Source organism: Mesoplodon bidens (genome assembly GCF_964165515.1).
Source record: "Mesoplodon bidens genome assembly, chromosome: 2".
In the NCBI taxonomy this organism is placed as follows: domain Eukaryota; kingdom Metazoa; phylum Chordata; class Mammalia; order Artiodactyla; family Ziphiidae; genus Mesoplodon; species Mesoplodon bidens.
In genome coordinates, this window is record NC_138177.1 from 129215391 (window position 1) to 129237565 (window position 22175).

At 37.4% G+C, this 22175-nt stretch overlaps 1 pseudogene across 1 annotated transcript; it reads left to right on the forward strand.

The window, feature by feature from the left end:
* Nucleotides 1–756, forward strand: LOC308612408 (small ribosomal subunit protein eS1-like; annotated as a pseudogene). Its single transcript has one exon. The product of its transcript is annotated as a small ribosomal subunit protein eS1-like (transcript).
* Nucleotides 757–22175: the final 21419 nt, after the last annotated feature.

Genomic DNA, 22175 nt, shown 5'->3' on the forward strand with positions numbered 1-22175 from the left:
ATGGCAGTCAGCCAGAACAAGCACCTTACAAAAGGTGGCCAAAGGGGGACAAGAAGAAAGTGGTTGACCCATTTTTTAAGAAAGATTGGTATGATGTGAAAGCACCAGCTATGTTCAATATAAGAAATATTGGGAAAACACTAATCATGAGAACTCAAGGAACCAAAATCGCATCTGATGACCTCAAGTGTCATGTTTTTGAAGTGAGCCTTTCTGATCTGGAGAATGATGAAGTTGCATTTAGAAAATTCAAGCTAATTATTGAGGATGTTCAGGGCAAAAACTGCCTGACTAATTTCTATTACATATCTTACCTGTGACAAAATGTGCTCCATGGTCAAAAAATGGCAGACCATGATTGAAGTTCATGTTGATATGAAGACTACCCATGGTTATTTTCTTCATCTATTCTGTGTGCATTTTACTAAAAAATGCAACAATCAGATTCAGAAGACTTCTTATGCCCAGCACCGACAGTTCCTCCTAATCTGGAAGAAGATGATGGAAATCATGACCCAAGAGAAGCAGACACATAAATGACTTGAAAGAAGTAGTCAATAAGTTGATTCCAGACAGCACTGGAAAAGGCATAGAAAAAGCTTGCCAATATATTTATCTGCTCCATGATTCTTTGTTAGAAAAGTAAAAATGCTGAAGAAGCCCAAATTTGAATTGGGAAAACTCTGGAGCTTCATGGTGAAGGTAATCATTCTTGGAAAAGCTACTGGAGATGAGACAGGTGTTAAGGTCGAGTGAGCTGATGGATATGAGTCACCATTCCAAGAATCTGTTTAAAATTCAGACTTTTAATGGTGACAAATAAAAGAGCTTATTTGTGTGTTTTTTTAAAAAGGGAAAGAACTAGGTATGTTCTAGAATCTAAAACTACTCTAATACAGTAGTCACTACTACACGTGCCCCTTTTGCAATTGAAATGTATCTAGTCTGATAGAAAACAAACTTATGGTTACCAAAGGGGAAAACCAGTGGGGGGAGGGAGGGATAAATAAGGACTTTGAGATTAGCATATACACACTACTATATATATAATAGATAACCAACAAGGACTCACTGTATAACATAGGGAACTATATTCAATATCTTGAAATAACCCATAATGGAAAAGAATCTAAAAAGGAATATATATGTAAATATATAGAGAGAATATATATATTTTATACTCATATATATAAAACAATGTACATACATATAGCACCTTTTTTTTTTTTTTTTTTTTTTTTTTTTTTTTTTTTTTGCCGTATGTGGGCCTGTCACTGCTGTGGCCTCTCCCATTGCAGAGCACAGGCTTCGGACGCGCAGGCTCAGTGGCCATGGCTCACGGGCCCAGCCGTTCCATGGCATGTGGTATCTTCCTGGACCGGGGCACAAACCCGTGTCCCCTGCATCGGCAGGTGGACTCTCAACCACTGCGCCACCAGGGAAGCCCAATGTACATATATATATATATAACACTGAATCACCTTGCTGTACACCTGAAACTAATACAATATTGTAAATCAACTATAATTCAATAAAACTTAAAAATAAATGTGCCTAGTGTGAATTGAGATGTGATGTAAGTGTAAAATGCACACCAGATTTCAAAGAGAGTACAAAACAAAGAGAAACTAAAATATCTCATTAATAATTTTTATAGTGATTATATGTTGAAATGATAATATTTTATACATTTGGTTAAATAAAATATTAGTAAATTAATTTCACTTGTTTCTTCATAGTGTGTGAACTTGAAAATTTTAAATTATACCTGTGCTTCACTTTTGTGGCTCACATTATATTTCTATTGGACAGGGCTGTTCTAGATATGGACAGAAAGCCAGCCTAACAAACATTGGCAGAAGCAGGAGACGGGTTAAGTTAAGAGGTTATGTGTTAAGGGTGTATGTCACTACCACATTCACATTTCTTCATTTCTTCATCCAACAAAGAAATGTTAAAAATTATCTATGCCTAGGCACTGTGTCAGGTTTGGCGACACAAAGATGAAAGAGGCATAAACGTTTCAAGAAACCTCTAGCACAGGAGAGGAGACAGAAGAGCAAACCAAGAGTTACAATATATCCATTTATGAATGTTCAGAGCTAAGGCGACATGAGGAGGGACACCTGGGGTAGAGGAGAGGCAGAGAAAGCTCTCAAGAAGAGTTACCACTTGAGCTGTCTTTCAAGGGCAAGTAAGATACTCTTATAGACCCACCCTTATCCAGCCCTATCCCATCCTCCTTTCTCTCCAACTTCAATTTCTCCTCTGATAGCCCTTTCAGTGTTCTGTCTAGATGTTCTGTTCAATGGTTGACAAAAATGCCCATAGTCAAACTTCAGCATCAACTTGCTTAAACTCAACTCTAGTTTTCCTTTAATTACATATTTTCTCTTTCCTTTTTGTCCACTCTACTGGAGACCATCTCCCTCTCCCATGCCCTACCCTTCATCCCCAACTCACTAGGTGAAGAGGGGTTGGCATTTTCTTAGTTCCCCATTTCGACTTCTGTGTCAATCATTTGCTGCCATTGCCAAAAATAGCTTCTAGGTCCATCCTGCCTGCTTGCCCCCACTTTAGTTGTTTTTCTTTTTGTCAACCCCAGATCAACTCCAGGTCAAACTTTCCTCTATGACTTCAGCAACTGTATCTCAGTCCACCTCTTTATCTCACTACCTGTCCTTATTATTCATGACTTCAACATCCCTTCCATCATCCAGCATACCTACTTCACAGTTCCTTGACTTTCTCAAGTCCGATGACCTTAATTCCCTTAATTTCCATTGTATCTTAGTCACTAAAAGTATAGCCAGATTTTGGGCCTCATCTTTGTTTATTTTTATTCTTTCACACTGTATATTTCCCTAACCCCTAAACTATGTATCTACACTTCCCCACGCTCCACATACCATACGTATGCCTTAAAACCTCCTGAATCTGCTTTTGTTTCTTATTGTGATCCCTAGGGCTGTGATGCTTCCTTATTCACTTCTCATAGTCTTGGGAGTAAAATCTGTGGTGAGGTAAGAGGAGGGTTTCTGGAAAGCAATCCCTCCCTCAAAACTCAATATCTGCTCTAGTCATTTTCCACTGGCACTCACCAGTAATGCCTACTTTTATCTTTATAAATGTCATCCTTTCTTCAAGGTCAAACTCAAATTCCCTCCAGGAAACCAAGCACATGGATCTTTCCTTTTTAACTCCTACTACATGAACCAAATCAACTTTTGATTATATAGCTTAAGTCATCTCCAGATTATTTCTTTTCTATTAGTCATTGCCCCAACGGAAATCTATAAGAAAAGGGCCATACATTCTATTTCTTTGGCATTTCCTACCCAAAGAACACAAAGCTGGATGTATATTTGCTGCTTAGATAATTATTTGATAAACAAATATATCATTTTTTATTTTGTTATGTAAATCCAGTAACAAAACATTCTGCTTATTCTCATAATTTCTTTGGCAGTCAAAAACTTGAGGAGAAAATAAAACTTTCTTGTGTAATCTCCTCGGAGAGGTCCCATTGAAAATCCCAGTGGGAATATAAGCCTGGCAATTACTTCTCAGATTGGATCCAGAAGCCAGACCTGGTTGGGTGGGGTTGTTATTAGAGCAATCAGAAGCAGAAACCACAGAGCACCATGATAACAGCCAGAGTTTATGAAGCGTCTCATAGCATTCTATATTTTACTAAGTATTCTATAGGCAGTCTACTAAATACTTTCTGATTATTATTTCATACAATTCCTCCAAACCTATGAGTTAGGTATTCTATTCCCATTTTACAGATGAGGAAATAAAGACTCAGAAGTAGTAAATGACTTGTCCAAGAGAACAGCAAGTATCAGAGTTGGGGTTTGAACTCACATCTGTCTGACTCTAAAGCCTATGACTTACCCTTAAAATTCGATGAGTATAAATTTGTTTTGTGAATATTAATTGGTTTGGGGGGAGGTCTAATATTCCTTATTTCCTCTGGTAATACAACTCCCTTCTTTGGGGAAAAATTCCTCTCTTCTTTCCACCATGCTCCATCATGAAGAAGAAACGGTGACTGTCATTTCTCAACATGGCAATACCTCCCTACCCATAATGTTTAGTCAAGGGAGAGATATCTGCCCAAGCTGAGCCAACAATACCTGATTTCCCAGCTCAGAACCCAAGCTGCCCCAATTAGAATTCTTCCCCCAAATTCAAGAAACTAAACCTGTGAGTGAGGAGTATTTCCTGTTAGGTACTCAAACTATATTAATGTAAACCTGAAGCCATGGCATGTCCTTCACCTCCTGAAAGAAGACTGTGTGCAGGAGAGAACAAAACTGACATGGAGAGAGAGGGAGAGAGAGCCAGCCCTACTGCTTGTGAAACATCCCCACTCACCTTTTCTCCCTTGCTGCTTCTGACTTTCCCATGGTGAGTGGAACCAATAACTTCCCCATTTTGCCCAAGCAAGCGCTTTCTGTCAATTGCAAAGGAGTCATAAATGATTCAGCCCAACCCAGGAAGTGCTGAAGGTCAAAAATCAGTAAAATTAAGACTCATTAACATAATGAAGAAGTAAATGAAATATTGGAAGCAAGAGACAAAGTCAAGAGGTTGCAAATCAGACAGCACCAAGAGTGGATTAGGGGTGAGAGACAATGGAATTAAAGCCACCTAAGATCATCTATCCTGGAAGAGCTCTGTGAGACCTGAAACTATTTTCTTTTTAAAGGTCACTAGCCAAAATAAGAGTCAGTAGGTCAGCTTAGTTCAAAGACATGGATGGAGTAAGAGCAATAATCAGAATTTCATAAGAAAAAATTATTCCTTTTAAGAATTAAGGCCAAGTAAAGCTATCTCCACCTTAAAAGAGTGTTTTTTACTGGTATTCGCCACCTTCTTTTTAATGACCATTACAAACTACATAAATCATATGTTAGACCCAAGGAAGGAATTCAAAGGAAGTCAAAGACATTTGAATATGTAATATGTCATATTGGCTAAGAACTAAAGTTATATAGAATTTACTCACAGAAGAAAAAGAGGCTTGGCTCTTGGTAGACTTAATTTCACCAGGATGATGTGTTGAGGTTTAGAGTAGCTGAGAATCAGTCTTTGACAATGGACCAGAGAGGCACACTAATATGGCTGTAAAAAGAAGCTTTCTCAGTCTGCATTTTCATTTCAAAAATATAGGTGCACAAGCTTAATTTCCTAACTGGGTTTACCTGGAGATCAGTGTCAAGGAGCAAGCTCTAAAATGTAAATAATTCATTGGTTCGCCAAGTGATTTTCCAAGCTACCACGGACTTTAGTGCCCTGACCTCTGGGAGAAAAGGGTGAAGGCTTGGATTGAAGCTTTTTTTAGCAAATCCTTTCCATTCAAAACCCATAAGCTTCTTGTCCTTGTCAGCAAGTGTCCAGAAGGTGCCTTGTCAACAGATCCCATTCGAGGGGAGCACAGCTGGGAGCTGACAGAAGTGGGAGGAGCCTTGGGAGCTTTTGCTACAATCTGGCCTCTGACATGAATTGAAAACTGCTTTGGTTTTTCAGCTGGATGTAAATTACATTCCTTTGACTCACTTTCTGCTTTGTGATGTGCCTGTATGTGTACACAGTATGTGTGGTTTGGACATGTACATGCACACACACAAGTGTGTTTATCAGTTGAAACTGGGCAGTGTTTTCACATAGTACATAGTCCAATAAAAATTGTTGAATCTCCAATTGCTTCCTGTGGGTTTTGTGATCATTGCCCAGAATAAGAGCCAGATCCAATCCAGCTCATTGCAGAATCTGCCACCAATATAGTCAAGTAGTATGATCAAAAATTGTTGAGGACTGCTAATTTAAATGGATAAATGTGCACCCAAAGTATAATATTAATCTTTCAACTTTTTTTTGCTGAAGTCTTTAAAATTAGGGCATGGCTTAGGATTTACACACAAAAAAGAGATGCTTATACAATTGCTTTTTTTTTTCTCTTTAAGAAAATCATTGTGCCTCCATTTAGTCACTTCATTGGAAATAGGCCATGGTGAAGTGTTTCTACTATAAAAAGGACAGATTACTAAGTTCTCTAAATCCTATCACTTTTACAGTTGACAATTAAACCAAATTATTACACCCATAAAATGGAATAAGAGAAGGTCCTTGGTAAATAAATCATTTCAGTTTCAGGGTTGCTTGATAAATAGTGACAGGAATATAAATTCTATTAAGTGAGAAACTCTACACTCTAAATTGGATACACATAGTGGACTTGAGAAATGAATTTGAGATGAGAAATATATTCACTTTGTGAACCAAAGTAATATAGTGGTTGCTAAATTCATTAAAGCATTAGCTGATTATAATTCAGTGTGTTAATTTAATATTATGGGAGATAAGCTTTGCCCTAGTTCTAGTTATGATCTGTAATAAACCTGGATGTATATTTGTACCCCATTTTCACTCTGTGCCTTTTTCAGTCCCTTTGAACTAACACTGTTGACACCTTTTATCTGTAGCCTCAACTGCACTTCTTATGAACCTCTTCTGACAAAAGCTGGAAAGAATGTTAGTAATTGCATTCATTCCTCCCAGCAGGTGAAGCCAAGAATAATTTGTGTTTGCAGTGTGGTATCAGTGTACTGAGGGTCAACTCTGGATGCTTGAGTGCCCTCCATCATTTTATTCTGGTCCATATCCCTTATCTCCCTTTAGTTTTCCTCCCAGCTTCTTCAGAGGACCTTCTTATCAGGGGCTCTGGCACCTTTTCTGGTTTTACCAAACAATTTCTATGGTATCCATCTTCCACTTGCAGTTTTACATCACTGGACATAACTGTCACAGAGGCCAAGAGTACTGAATATAAACCAGCAATAGAGGATCACTCATTGTCTCAGTCTGAGTTTGTTCAAAAACATTGAGGCATTGCAAGTATTGATGGGTGTAATTGATGTTTAATAATGAAGACAGGGCTTACACAAATATGGAAAGAGCTGCAGGATTATCAGTCTGGATGGCTGAAGCTAGAGAATCAAGAAAGAGTCACAAATATCAGACTGAGGCAAAGGAATAAAGAAAGAAGCATACCACTTACAGGGGGGAGTTTTCAAACCAGTATGACCGCTAGGTGAAAGCTCTTGAAGAAGTCTTGAAGCCTACCACATGGGATTATAATAACTTTCCAAGAATTCATTTGCTTTACTTTACCTTCCAAATCTCAAGAAAGTTGTTCTCATTGGAAAACTCTAATCCAGAACCGTGTATGGAAGGAGATTTTAGGAAACATACTTTCCAGGCCTAAAAGGGGATTTTGAAGATACTGCTAAATTGACAACAATCTAACAGAGTCAACCCCTTTGGAAATTTGACAACTATGCCCCATTCCATTTAACTGCATTTAACTCGATAAGTAATATAAGGACATCATGCTTTTTTTTTTTTTTTTTTTTTTTTTGCGGTACGCGGGCCTCTCACTGCTGTGGCCTCTCCCGTTGCAGAGCACAGGCTCCAGACACGCAGGCTCAGCGGCCATGGCTCACAGGCCCAGCCGCTCCACGGCATGTGGGATCTTCCCGGACAGGGGCACGAACCCGTGTCCCCTGCATCAGCAGGCGGACTCTCAACCACTGCGCCACCAGGGAAGCCCGGACATCATGCTTTTAATTAGCACAATGCAACCATCCTTTGACAACCAAAGACCAATAAACCCTCTTCCCAAAGAGTAGACTCAAGTCTCATATATCATTTTAACTATCTCTAAATGATGCTTAACCCTCTTTAGCTAAGTTATACTTGCCCCTTTGAAATCCTGTAATACAAATGCTAATGTTGTGTTAAAATATCTAATGTTAGATAATACAACATGAAGAGACAGAACAGAGAAGAATAATTCATTAACGTATGTAAATATAAACAAATCAAAGCAATAAGGAAGATGAGTGTAATCATTACAGTTATTGTTTCTACAAGTGATGATTTGGCCATAATTGGTATTTATATCTTTCTTATTCCACTAAACTTTCCTTAGCCTCTTTGTTTTCAAAAAGTGGTTCAGTTGGTTGTGGTTCTTAGCTCAATGGAATTACTCAAATCCTCCTGAAGGATCTGTCACCAGCAGTCTTGTCTGTATTGGGTTTCTGTAGTTTCTCATTATCTTTTGCTAGAGGACATAAGAGGACTAAGAAACACACCCATAGAATATTCTGGGTTATAGTCATATCCTCTTTACTCCCATTTTGTAGTAGCAACATAATTTCCCCTTTATAATCAGAATGAATTACCCCACCTATTAGAGTAACACCCTCCTTTGCTATTGGTTCAGTGGCATGAGGTACCCATAGTGGCCAGATGGCACTGGCAGTTTCTAGTTCATAATAACTATGTTGTGTCCCCTGATTCTAGGAATTAAGATCTTAAAGCAGCAAGCCCAAGTTGTAATATTGGGAATAGAAAATTTGCTAGTGGATCGTTAGGGGTAATAATGAAAGAATCCATTTCCATTTCCACCCTGTAGTTCTTAAATCCATACATCCTGGCTATTGGTGAAATAACATCATATACTGATTGCTGATTCAAAGCATGTACAGTATCCTGAGGACATTTCCCCAGACTTGCAAAGTTTGTCAAGCACCTAAAGCCCTCCATCTATAACCTATAGAGGGTTATATTGTCCCTCTGATCATTGAAAGTCTCCTCTGCTGTGGTAGCCCTTTCATGAACATTTATATGACACAAAAAAATCCTAATATTCTATGCCAATTTGGAAAATTACATCTACTTATCTCTTCTCCAGACCTCCTTTTCTACAGTTTTCCAATTTTGTGTCTTCTCACTCCATGATCATATAGCTAAACTGTTAGCAACTGCCCACAAAACCATATAGATCCATACCTCTGTCTACATTTCCTTCCAAGAAAAATGAATAACAAGGGGAATTGCTCAAAGTTTTTTGTACTGGTAGGATTTCTCTTTACTACCATTCTTTAGGATCACCCCTGTGTGGTGCTACAGTGTTGAAGCTGCCCACTTTAAATTGTTACTGGGATATAATACAGAATCATCTTGTAAACAAGCTCTGTGTTTGTCCATGAGCTGATCACAGAGGACTCACCATGAAGCTAGAGGTGCTGATCAAGGAAAAGAAGTCTGGCAAGAGGAGCAGGGACCTCAGGAGTCTTGGGTAATTCATCTGGGCAAATTGCTTGTGCCTCCAAGAGCTGCTTGGGCCCTATCTTGTATATAGTACTTGATGATGAAGTGCTGTTGTACACATCCAAATTTATAACTTCATGAGCCAGACAGCACACATACTATGAGAAAAGCTTGTCATTTTATCATGAAAAGCTTAGGTCACATGGTAAATCGATGGCCCATTATCACACATTCAGTCTCTTTTAGGACCCAGGAGCAAGCTGAAAGCTGTTTCTCAAAAGGACAGTAATTATCTGCAAAAGACAATATAACTTTACTTCAAAATTCAAAAGGTCTGTACTGTTATTTATCTATAGGACTTGCCAAAGACTCCATATAGCATTCATATCTGTCATAGATACTTCACCACCATTGGGTATGCAGGCTTATACGGCTCAAGTGGCAAAACAGCTTGAAGAGCAAGCAACCTGGACCTGTTGCATAGCTTTTCCTTGTCCTGTTTCCACTCAAAACTGGCAGTCTTAACAGATTACTCAGTAAATGGATCAAATCCGTGCTCCTAAATGAAGAATAGATTGCTTCAATACCCAAAGAGGTACCCTAGGTGTTATACATTTTCCTTACTAGTTGGAGCCACTTGTCCTTCACTTTGTAATGATTATCTCAATGTATCCCAGAAATTCCTAGAAATTTCACTGAGTTTTCAAGCCCTGAATTTTGTGGTCTTACCCCCTGGCATGCATGAGTTTTATTAAGGGGTACAAGGATATTAGCTACTTCCTGCTCACTAATTTCAATCAGCCTGATAACATCAATGCAGTAGGTCAGAATAATGTCCCATGGGATCACTAGATAATCAAGGTCCTTGAGCACTGGAGTATTGAATGGGTCTGAGGTAAGTCCACCTAGTGAAGGTATATTGTTACTCCCCCTATATCAAAGAACACTTGTTCTGATTGTGCTTACTAACAAGTGTAGAAAAAAAAAAACACCAGCTAGATCAACAGCTACCTACAAGATATCCGGAGCTGTGTTGAATTGTTCAGTAAAAATCCGCATCTGGTCAATAGCTTCAGTTGAAGTCACCATCTAATTAAGTTTATGATAATTCACTGTCATTTCTAAGATTTATATATTCTCTGTCCTGGCCAAATATGTAGGTAGTAGGTAGGTTGAATGGGAAAAGTGGTAGAGACAAATATCTCTCCATATTTCAAGTCTTTGATCAGTATTACTTTTGATTTTCAATTTCAGTAGGAAGAGTACTGAAGAGCCTTTCCCACCATAATAACTCCCACTCCATGGATCAAGGTGCTAATATGACAAGTCTGCATATGCCTATCCTACCTATGTATTCAGAACTAAGAAACAGCCAAAAGCTTGGACTTATAGGCAGGCATGAGCGAAAACTCCATTAACCAACTGTTCTCCATAAGTTCCTACTTTTGACTAGTGGACCACAGTGGCATTTGTGTCTCCAGGAATGAGCATCAATTCAGAGTCAGTTTCTATTAATCCCTGGAAGAGTTGGCTACCTTCCTTTCCTCAGTGTGCATTCACCCTGGTAAATGGAAACAAGTCCCTTTGGGAAGGTTGGGAGGCAGACTTACAGCATAATTTTTGTAAGTATAGCAGATCCTTTACTTAAAGTGACCTTTAATATAGCATATTAGTTTCCTATAGCTGCTGTAATAAATTACCACAAATGTAGTGTCTTAAAGCAACACAAATGCAAGTTTATTAACTTACAGTTTTGGAGGTCAAAAGTCCCAAATGGGCTAAAATGAAGGTGTTTGTAGAGTTATGTTCCTTTCTAGAGGCTTTAGGGGACAACTTATTTTCTTGCCTTTTCCAGATTCTAGAGGATACTTGCACTGGCTCATCACTCCCTTATATCTTCAAAACCAGCAGGGAATAGTTATTTCAAAATGGCTCGTTTCCCTTCTGCTTGTGGGAAGCCTGAGGGGATCCTTCTCTGATATTTACTGAGAGTTCCTGTAGGTAAATCTCACAAAATTGTGGGGGCCCTTATGCTTGGATGCCCCTGGAGTTTTTAAATCTCAGAGTTGTCCAGAGTGAGTCTCCAGCAAGTGATTGATTACAGCTCAACTTTTTCTACCCCAGCACTGGTTCCTGAGGAGGTTTCCACTGCAGACAACTTTTCAAGGACAACTACTGAACCCTGTGGGCTGAAGAAAAAAAATAACAGATTTCCAGATAGACTAAAAAACAATTTAGCACTCAGCAAGAAAAGAAGTGAGAACTCAGGTTAAAACAAACTGTGCAGACAATGTCACCACAACACTTCCAGATACTAAGAACAGTGGAAGCCTGGACAGACCAGAAGCCATCTCCACCTGTGCATAGAAAAAGGAAAGTGCTTACCTGAAACAAGAAAAAACAGAGCAAGGAGGACCAGAGAAACATCTCTGATGACTTTTGAAGCAGCAGGACTCAGTAGTGCCTGAAACCATTCAGCTGAATGGAAAATCGTTCTTGTATTTTTCAAAGGAAGTTTGGAGTTTTTATAATTTACAGCTATAAGACTGAAGAAATACTGTTGTTAAGCATCTGAAACAACAGAAGCAAGAAGAACTACAATCCTGCAGCCTGTGGAACAAAAACCACATTCACAAAAAGATAAACAATATGAAAAGTCATAGGGCTATGTACCAGATGAAGGAACAAGATAAAAACCCAGAAAAACAACTAAATGAAGTGGAGATAGGCAACCTGCCAGAAAAATAATTCAGAATAATGATAGTGAAGATGATCCAAGACCTCGGAAAAAGAATGGAGGCAAAGATCGAGAAGATGTAAGAAATGTTCAACAGAGACTGAGAAGAATTAAAGAACAAACAAACAGAGATGAACAATACAATAACTGAAATGAAAACAACACTAGAAGGAATCAATAGCAGAATAACTGAGGCAGAAGAATGGATAAGTGACCTGGAAGACGGAATGGTGGAATTCACTGCTGCAGAACAGACTAAAGAGAAAAGAATGAAAAGAAATGAGGACAGCCTAAGAGACCTCTGGGACAACATTAAATACAGCAACATTCACATTACAGGGGTCACAGAAGGAGAAGAGACAGAGAAAAGACCCGAAAAAATATTTGAAGAGATTACAGGCAAAAACTTCCCTAACATGGGAAAGGAAATAGCCACCCAAGTCCAGGAAGCACAGAGCATCCCATACAGGATAAACCCAAGGAGAAACACACCAAGACACACAGAAATCAAATTGGAAAAAAATCAAAAACAAAGAAAAATTACTGAATGAAGCAAGGGAAAAATGACAAATAACATACAAGGGAACTTCCATAAGGTTAACAGCTGATTTCTCAGCAGAAACTCCACAAGCCAGAAGGGAGTGACATGATATACTTAAAGTGATGAAAGGGAAGTATCTACAACCAAGATTACTGTACCTGGCAAGGATCTCATTCAGATTCAATGGAGAAATCAAAAGCTTTACAGACAAGCAAAAGCTAAGAGAATTCAGCCCCACAAAACTAGCTCTACAACAAATGCTAAAGGAACTTCTCTAAGTGGGAAACACAAGAGAAGAAAAGTACCTACAAAAACAAACCAAAACAATTAAGAAAATGGTCACAGGAACATAGATATTGATAATTACCTTAAATGTGAATGGATTAAATATTCCAACCAAAAGACACAGGCTTGCTGAATGGATACAAAAACAAGACCCATAAATATGCTGTCTACAACACACCCACTTCAGACCTAGGGAAACACACAGACTGAAAGTGAGGGGATGGAAAAAGATATTCCATGCAAATGGAAATCAAAAGAAAGCTGGAGTAGCAATACTCATATCAGATAAAATAGACTTTAAAATAAAGAATGTTACAAGAGACAATGAAGGACACTACATAATGATCAAGGGACCAATCCAAGAAGAAGATATAACAATTATAAACATATATGAACCCAACATAGGAGCACCTCAATACATAAGGCAACTGCTAACAGCTCTAAAAGAGGAAATCGACAGTAACACAAGAGTAGCGGGGGACTTTAACACCTCACTTACACCAATGGACAGATCATTCAAAATGAAAACAAATAAGGAAACAGAAGCTTTAACTCACACAATAGACCAGATAGATTTAATTGATATTTATAGGACATTCCATCCATAAACAGCAGATTACACTTTTTTCTCAAGTGAGCATGGAACATTCTCCAGGATAGATCACATCTTGTGTGACAAATCAAGCATCAGTAAATTTAAGAAAATTGAAATCATATCAAACATCTTTTCTAACCACAACCCTAAGAGATTAGCATTGAATGAATTATGGGGAAAAAACATAAAAAACACAAACACATGGAGACTAAACAATACATTACTACATAACCAAGAGATCACTGAAGAAATCAAAGAGGAAATCAAAAAATACCTAGAGACAAATGACAATGAAAGAGCAATGACCCAAAACCTATGGGATGCAGCAAAAGCAGTTCTAAGAGGGAAGTTTATAGCTATACAAGCCTACCTCAAGAAACAAGAAACATCTCAAATAAACAATCTAACCTTACACCTAAAGGAACTAGAGAAAGAAGAACAAACAAAACCCAAAGTTAGCAGAAGGAAAGAAATCATAAAGATCAGAGCAGAAATAAATGAAACAGAAACAAAGAAAACAAAAACAAAGATCAATAAAGCTAAAAGCTGGTTCTTTGAGAAGATAAACAAATTTGATAAACCACTTGCCAGACTCAACAAGAAAAAGAGGGAGAGGACTCAAATCAATAAAATTAGAAATGAAAAAGAAGTTACAACAGACACCGCAGAAATACAAAGCATCCTAAGAGAGTACTACAAGCAACTCTATGCCAATAAAATGGACAACCTGGAAGAAATGGACAAATTCTTAGAAAGGTATAACCTTCCAAGACTGAAGCAGGAAGAAATAGAAAATATGAACAGACCAATCACAAGTAATGAAATTGAAAATGTGATTAAAATTTTTCCAATGAACAAAACTCCAGGACCAGATGGCTTCACAGGTGAATTTTATTAAACATTTAGAGAAGAGCTAACACTCATCCTTCTCAAACTCTTCCAAAAAATTGCAGAGGAAGGAACATTCCCAAACTCATTCTATGAGGCCATCATCACCCTGATACGAAAACCAGACAAAGATACTACAAAAAAAGAAAATTACAGACCAATATCACTGATGAATATAGATGCAAAAATCCTCAACAAAATACTAGCAAACAGATTCCAACAACACATTAAAAGTATCATACACCATGATCAAGTGGAATTTATCCCAGGGATGCAAGGATTCTTCAATATACACAAATCAATCAATGTGATACTCCATATTAACAAATTGAATAATAAAAACCATATGATCATATCGATAGATGCAGAAATAGCTTTTGACAAAATTCAACACCGTTTAAAATAAAAACTCTCCAGAAAGTGGGCATAGAGGGAACCTATCTCAACATCATAAAGGCCATTTACAACAAACCCATAGCAAACATCATTCTTAATGGTGAAAAACTGAAAGCATTTCCTCTAAGATCAGGAACAAGGCAAGGATATCCACTCTCACCACTATTATTCAACATAGTTTTGGAAGTCCTAGCCACGGCAATCAGAGAAGAAAAAGAAATAAAAGGAATACAAATTGGAAAAGAAGTTAAACTGTCACTGTTTGCAGATGACATGATACTATACATAGAGAATCCTAAAGATGCCACCAGAAAACAACGAGAGCTAATCAATGAATTTGGTAAAGTTAAAGGATACAAAACTAATGCACAGAAATTCTTGCATTCCTATACATTAATGATGAAAAATCTGAAAGAGAAACACTCCCATTTACCATTGCAACAAAAAGAATAAAATACCTAGGAATAAACTTACCCAGGCAGACAAAAGACCTGTATGCAGAAAACTATAAGACACTGATGAAAGAAATTAAAGATGATACCAACACATGGAGAGATATACCATGTTCTTAGATTGAAAGAATCAATATTGTGAAAAAGACTATACTACCCAAAGCAATCTACAGATTCAATGCAATCCTTATCAAATTACCAATGACATTGTTTACAGAACTAGAACAAAAAATCTTAAAATTTGTATGGAGACACAAAAGACCCCGAATAGCCAAATCAGTCTTGAGGGAAAAAAACAGAGCTGGAGGAATCAGACTCCCTGACTTCAGACTAGACTATAAAGCTACAGTAATCAAGACAATATGGTACTGACACAGAAACAGAAACATAGATCAATGGAACAAGATAGAAAGCCCAGAGATAAACCCACACACCTATGGTCAACTAATCTATGACAAAGGAGGCAAGGATATACAATGGAGAAAAGACAGTCTCTTCAATAAATGGTGCCGGGAAAAGTGGACAGGTACATGTAAAAGGATGAAATTAGAACACTCCCTAACACCATACACAAAAATAAACTCAAGATGGATTAGAGACCTAAATGTTAGACCAGACACTCTAAAACTCTTAGAGGAAAACATAGGAAGAACACTCTTTGACATAAATCACAGCAAGAGCTTTTTTGATCCACCTTCTAAAGTAATGGAAATAAAAACAAAAATGAACAAATGGGACCTAATGAAGCTTTTGCACTACAAATGGAACGATAAACAAGATGAAAAGACAACCCTCAGAATTGGAGAAAATATTTGCAAATGAATCAACAGACAAAGAATTAATCTCCAAAATATATAAACAGCTCATGCAGCTCAATATTGAAAAAACAAACAACCCAATCCAAAAATGGACAGAAGACCTAAATAGACATTTCTCCAAAGAAGACATACAGATGGCCAAGAATCACATGAAAAGTTGCTCAACATCACTAATTATTAGAGAAATGCAAATCAAAACTACAATGAGGTATCACCTCACACCAGTTAGAATGGGTATCATCAGAAAATCTACAATCAACAAATGCTGGAGAGGGTATGGAGAAAAGGGAACCCTCTTGCACTGTTGGTGGGAATGTAAATTGATACAGCCATTATGGAGAACAGTATAGAGGTTCCTTAAAAAACTAAAAATAAAATTACCTTATGATCCAGCAATCCCACTACTGGGCATATACCCAGGGAAAACCATAATTCAAAAAGACACATGCACCCCAATGTTCATTGCAGCACTATTTACCATAGCCAGGTCATGGAAGCAACCTAAATGCCCATCGACAGAGGAATGGATAAAGAAGGTGTGGTACATATATACAATGGAATATTACTCAGCCATAAAGAGGAACGAAATTAGGTCATTTGTTGAGACGTGGATGGATCTAGAGACTGTCATACAGAGTGAAGTAAGTCTGAAAGAGAAAAACAAATATCGTATATTAACGCACATATGTGGAACCTAGAAAAATGGTACAGATGAACCGGTTTGCAGGGCTGAAACTGAGACACAGATGTAGAGAACAAACATATGGACACCAAGGGGTGAAAGCGGCTGGGGGTTGGGGGTGGTGGTGTGATGAATTGGGCGATTGGGATTGACATGTATACACTGATGTGTATAAAATTGATGAGTAATAAGAACCTGCTGTATAAATAAATAAATAAAATTCAAAAATTTAAAAAAAAACCATCAGATTAGGGTGATTTGATTAAAAGTATTATAAATTATTCAAGAGTCTTTTGAAGTAGCTTTAAATAATATGAGTTTGTAGTAAATGATGCTTGATTTATTGTATAGTAAGTAATTTTATGTAAGTATAATCCTCAAAATAGTTATAGCAGATGTATACATTTAACAAATGTTCTATTTTGTTTATTCATTTTTGTTTGTAAAACTTTGTACTTTAATTTTTCATTAATTTACTTTGTTTTATATTATTTTATTTATTTTAAATTAATGGTATCTTTAATAACATGCCTAGGTTATTTTTTTAGATGTAGAAGATATACAATCATTATCTCCCTCCAAACCCTGCCCAGTTCCTCTCCATCAACAAGTGACAGGCTACTAAGTAGATTTCCATATGTAGATCTTTATGCATATTTCTTATGTGTAATTCCAAAGATTTTTATCCATATGCAAGTTAGTATGATTATATATCCCCCTTTGTTTTTACACAACAGGCAGCATAATATACACAGCAATCTTCCCCTTACTCATTGCATTTAACATCTAGACTGATAACTCCCAAGTTTATAGGCCAGTCCTCTCCCCCTAATTCTAAACCCACATGTCTAACCACCTAATTAGCAGCTGCACTTGGGTATGTAATAGCCATCTGAAAATGAACTTGTCTAAAATTGAACTCGAGACCTCTCTCCACAGCAGCTCTATTTCTAGTTTTCTTCATCTCAAGTCACTAACATTTCCATTCTACCTGTTCAGGCAAGTGATGTCACCCTTCCATTTCCCCCTATTTCTCTCACAACAGTTCCAACAATAAATCCTTTGGGCCCTACTTCAAAATACATCCAGAAGTCAACTGTGGCTCACCATCTCTGTTTTGCCACCATCCTCTCTCCCCTGGATTATTGCATTAACATTTGAGCTGGTCTTCCTCTCTATTTCCCTGCAGCCCATTCTCAATGCAGCAGCCAAAGTCTGCTGTATCACCTGCAAGACCCTATGTGATGGGTACCTCCTATTCTCTGGACACATATATTCTGATCTCCTTCTTATTCTCACTTCTTCAGTCTCATGGCTTTTCTTTCTGTTCCTCTAACATTTCTTTCTATTCTGTTCCTCAGCCTACTGCTTCAAGGTCTCAAACTACCTGCTTTAGTTTTTCTGTTGTCATATTCATTAAATTCTGTTTTAATAATTTTAATAGTCTTTAAAATTTTTGTTCTTTATTTAAAATTTTAAAATATCTGAGTCAGTATTAAATAGTTTGCCATTTTCTGTTTGCATATTTCTCTAGGTATTGAAAACTCTTTATTTTCCACCAAGCACTGCCTTAGAGAAATCTCATAAATTCTTCAATATAGTGTTTTCATATTTATTATCTTTATTTTCTAGATATGCTATGGTGTCGCTTTACATTTGCTTCATGAACTGAGACTTATTTTAAAATATAGTATTAAAATTTATAGTTAGAATGAAAAAAAAAAAAACCCAGCAGGGACCAGTAGAATCATTCTCACAATGATATCTCTTTGGTTCTGACTCTTTGGTCTCTCTCTTCCATCTTTTAAGGATCCTTTTATTACATTGGACTCACTCAGATAATCCAGGATAATCTCTTTATTTTAAGATCAAGTAAGTAGAAACCTTATTTCTGCAACCTGGTTTCCCCTTTGACATGTAACAAGACACATTCACCGATTCCGGGAGTTAGGACTTGGACATCTTTGGGAAACCATTATTCTCCCTCCACACCTATTCTCTCCCTTTTAAAAAGGACTCTAGGTCTGTGATTTGGCTCAAGTATGGGAATTTGTTAAGGAAATATGACCACCTATTATATCGGCTCATGTCAAACCTCTGTGATCACATCAAGTTTTGGTTTTTGTTTGTCTTGCTTATACAAACGAAGTAGGTGGCTCACCATGGTCCTAGGGACCCCATCATAAATTAGCCACCACTAAAGAGCTCTATAGACAAAATCATTCTAATTACTTCTTGTATCTTGTCACTCAGGGATTTCACCACCCATTGAATTCAGAGTGCCTATTTCCAAGGCAGCATCTTTTGCTTTCTTTGCAGACAACTGCCACTACAGAGCCTTTCAAGGATGCTGACACTGCCTTCACCAACTTATTTCTCAAAGCCTTGATGAGGGGTATGTACTCTGGTCTCTCCTAGGTGATATAACCAGTAGGCCATTCATAATAAATCTACTCCAGGTTTCATATCTCTGTAAGCCTTCGGATACCTTCTTCTATAGCAATTGTTCTCAACTGGAGCCAATTTTGCTTCCCACTATGGACGTTTGACAATGTCTAGAGATATTTTTTGTCGTCATAAATTGGGGAAGGTGCTACTGGCATCCAGTAGGTAGTGGCTAGGGATACATCTAAACATTCTACAATCCACAGTCTCCCTCAACCTCCAACAAAGAATTATCTGTCTCCAAAATATCAATAGTGGTAAGACTGAAAAAACACTGCCCTACAGTATACCACAGGAATTCTGATATCTTAGCTTCATTGATTATAGACCACTATTGAGCCCAGATTTTAGTCAACAAATCTAGAAACTAAGTCATTCCCAGCTTCTTGAGCTAATGCATTGTATTCAGAATCTCTAGTTGATGCATCCATATTTAGAAATTCAGTCTGATCAAATGTTATATTCCTCACACCCTGGTCTAACATATTTAAGATCTCTTTTTTTTAAATTTTATTTGTACCATTTTACCAACCTCTCCCTATTTCCCCCATATACCAGTCCCTGGAAACCACTTTTCTACTCTCTGTTTTAAAGTTTAACTTAAAAGAAAATTAGATTCCATGTATAAGTGATATCATGTGGTACTTTTCTTCTCTGTCTGGCTTATTTCACTGAGTATAATGCCCTCAATGTCCATCTATTTGTAGCAAATTGCAGTATTTATTCTTTTTCATGGCTGAATACTATTCTGTTATAAATATACACTTCACTTTCCTTATCTATTTATCCCTTAATGAACACTTAGGTTGTTTCTATGTCTTGGCTATTGTGAATAATGCTGCAATAAGCAAGGGAATTCAGATATCTGTTCAATTTCCTGTTTTCATTTCCTTTGGATATATATCCAGAAGTAAGATTGCTGGATTTTATAGTAGTTCTATAATTACTTTTTTGAGGAACCCTCATATTGTTTTCCACAGTGGCTGCAGCAATTTACATTCTCACCAACAGTGTTTAAGTGTTCTTTTTTCTCCACATTCTCTCCAACACTTGTTATTTCTTGTCTTTTGATAATAGCTATTCTAACAGGAGTGAAATGATATCTCATTGTGGTTTTGATTTGCATCTCCTTGATGAATAGTGATGTTGAGCACCTTTTTATGTACCTGTTGGCCATTTGTATATCTTCTTTGGAAAAATGTCTATTCAGTTCCTTAGCCCATTTTTTAACTGGATTGGTTTTGCTATTGAGCTGTATGAGTTCTTTATATATCTTGAGATTAACTCCTTATCAGATATGATTTTCAAGTATTTTCTCTTATTCTGTAGGCTGCCTTTTCATTTCATTGATGGTTTCCTTTGCTGTGCAGAAGCTTTTGAGGTAGTCCCACCTGTTTATTTTTGCTTTTGTTGCCTTCCTTAAGATCTCTTCTTATCCATGCTCCCCAAATTTCTACTGATATGAATTGATAAACCTTATATTCTGTGCCTGTGCATCTGGGTTATACTCAGTGCTGTGCTGTATTACAGGCCTAGAATCAATAGAGGTGGTGGGAGTTGGTCTTTGTTTTTTATTGAAGTAAAGTTGATTTACAATGTTGTGCCAACCTCTCCTGTACAGCAAAGTGACTCAGTTATATATATATATATGTATGTGTATATCTATATCTATATATATGTATGTGTATATATATATATATGTATGTGTATATCTATATGTATGTGTATATATATGTATGTGTGTGTGTGTGTGTATATATATATATATATATATATATATATATATATATATACACACACACACATTCTTTTTAAAACATTCTCTTCTATTATGGTTTATCCCAGGAGACTGGATATAGTTCCCTGTGCTATACATTAGAACTTTGTTGTTTATTCATTCTAAGTGCTGTAGTTTGCATCTACCAACCCCAAACTCCCAGTCCATCCCCCTCCCTTCCCCCAAACTCTTGGCAACCACAAGTCTGATCTCTATGTCTGTGAGTCTGTTTCTGTTTTGTAGATAGTTTCATATGTGCCATATTTTATTTTTTTTATTTTTTTATTTTTTAAAAGCCTTGGAGGACTGGACTTTGCTAACACCTGCTGGAGATATATATATATATATATATATATATATATATATAATTTATTTATTTATTTATTTATTTATTTTTGGCTGTGTTGGGTCTTCATTTCTGTGCGAGGGCTTTCTCCAGTTGTGGTGAGCTGGGGCCACTCTTCATCACAGTGCGCGGGCCTCTCACTGTCGCACCCTCTCGTTGCGGAGCATAGGCTCCAGATGCGCAGGCTCAGCAGTTGTGGCTCACGGGCCCAGTTGCTCCACGGCACTTGAGATCCTCCCAGACCAGGGCTCGAACCCGTGTCCCCTGCATTGGCAGGCAGACTCTCAACCACTGCGCCACCAGGGAAGCCCCATATGTGCCATATTTTAGATTCCACATATAAGTGATGTCATATGGTATTTGTCTTTCTCTTTCTGACTTACTTCACTTAGTATGATCATCTTGAGTTACATCCATGTTGCTGCAAATGGCATTATTTTGTTCTTTTTATGGCTGAGTAGTATTCCATTGTATATATGTACCACATCTTCTTTATCCATTCATCTGTTGATGGACATTTAGGTTGCTTCCATGTCTTGGCTATTGTGAATAGTGTTGCTATGAACATAGGGATGCCTGTATTTTTTTGAATTATAGTTTTGTCTGGATATATGCTCAGGAGTGGGATTGCTGGATCCTACAGTAATTCTGTTTTTAGTTTTCTGAGGAACTTCATACTGTTTGGTGGGGGTTGGTCTTAAGGATCAGCATTCACCTACAAGGAAGCTATCTCTGAAACGGTCATTACAGATTCTGCAGGCAAGAAGAATGTAACTCTCTTACATAGGGAAGGAATCGTGCTTCCACTGGCAAGGGAGGCTCAGGGGAATCTGGAAGTTCCACATCCTCAGTTTAATTAAAATATAGCCAGATCTTCTCATTCCAACTTTAAAGGTCCAACTCTTTCCCAATCAGTGCCCTAAATTTAACATGAGAGAATAAAACTTTGGATTTGGTTGTCAGAAATTTCAACTCTGAGGCTATAGGAAATTGGATTTCCTTTTGGACAGTCATAGAAGTCTTCTGATTATTTATCTACCTTTGAGCTGGAATATTAGAGGCCTAAGTGCAGTTCCTCACCCTCCCT